The sequence below is a fragment of the Microtus ochrogaster genome, unplaced genomic scaffold (assembly GCF_000317375.1).
Source record: "Microtus ochrogaster isolate Prairie Vole_2 unplaced genomic scaffold, MicOch1.0 UNK3, whole genome shotgun sequence".
NCBI classification, from domain to species: Eukaryota; Metazoa; Chordata; class Mammalia; order Rodentia; family Cricetidae; genus Microtus; species Microtus ochrogaster.
In genome coordinates, this window is record NW_004949101.1 from 18254830 (window position 1) to 18255829 (window position 1000).

A 1000-nucleotide genomic window follows, 5' to 3' on the forward strand; every position below is an offset into this window, starting at 1 on the left:
AGTACTCTAATATGTATATATTCCATACTTTCTTCATTCATTCTTCCATTGAAGGGCATCTAGGTCTTTTTTCTTTATCTTGCTTTCTTTTGCTCTTTTTTTCTATCTCCTCTATTCTGTCTTCCCTTGTTTGTTTCTCCATTTCTCTGTCTTTCTGCTTTTATTTCTGTTTTTCTTTCTATTCTTTGTCTTTCTGTCTGTCTTTGTTTCTTTCTGTCTTTTACTCATTCTTTTTTCTTTCTTCTATGTCTTTTTTCTTTCACTGCCTTAATTGTGTCCTTTATATTCTGTCTTCATTTTTCTTTTTTCTCTCTTCCTTTTTTATTTTTTATTTCCATTTCCCCTTTTCTGTGTTTCTTTCTCTCTCTCCAGTTTTTCTTTCCTTTCTTCTTTCTTTCCATTTTTTTGTCCACCTGTCTTTGTCTTTCTTAATTTTTGCTGTCCTTATTTCAGTATTTTTCTTCCTTTGTCTTATTTCTTCTTTTGTTTTTTTCCTGTTTTATCTTCCCACTTTCCTTTCTTTCTTTCTGTCAATTTTCTTTTTTCTGTTTGCTGTTGTACTAGACTGTTCATGAAAGCTGCTCTGCTATTCCATCTGTGTGCATTGCTATACCAACCCATCCAAGTGCACCACTTTCCTATCACCTTTGTATTTGCAGTAGTACTACATCCATGCACACTTGTCTACTAGCATCTTTGTGCACTTCTGTACTACTACATGCTTGTACACCACTCTTGTAGTATAATATATGCATCTGCTGTGTTGTAAGAGTATATACATAGATGCTGTGTAACTTGAACAACCATGTGCAGTACCAGCTCAACCATGGGCAGTGCTATATTAGTACATGCATATTCTCTTGTGCTGCTGTAGAAGTACTGGACTTGTCATGACCTATATGCATCTGTGTTACACAGGTGAATAGCCAAAGCTCATGATCAGTCAGCATCTGTATTACTCTCTGTCTATTGTTCCTGATGTATTAGCATCTTTGTGTAC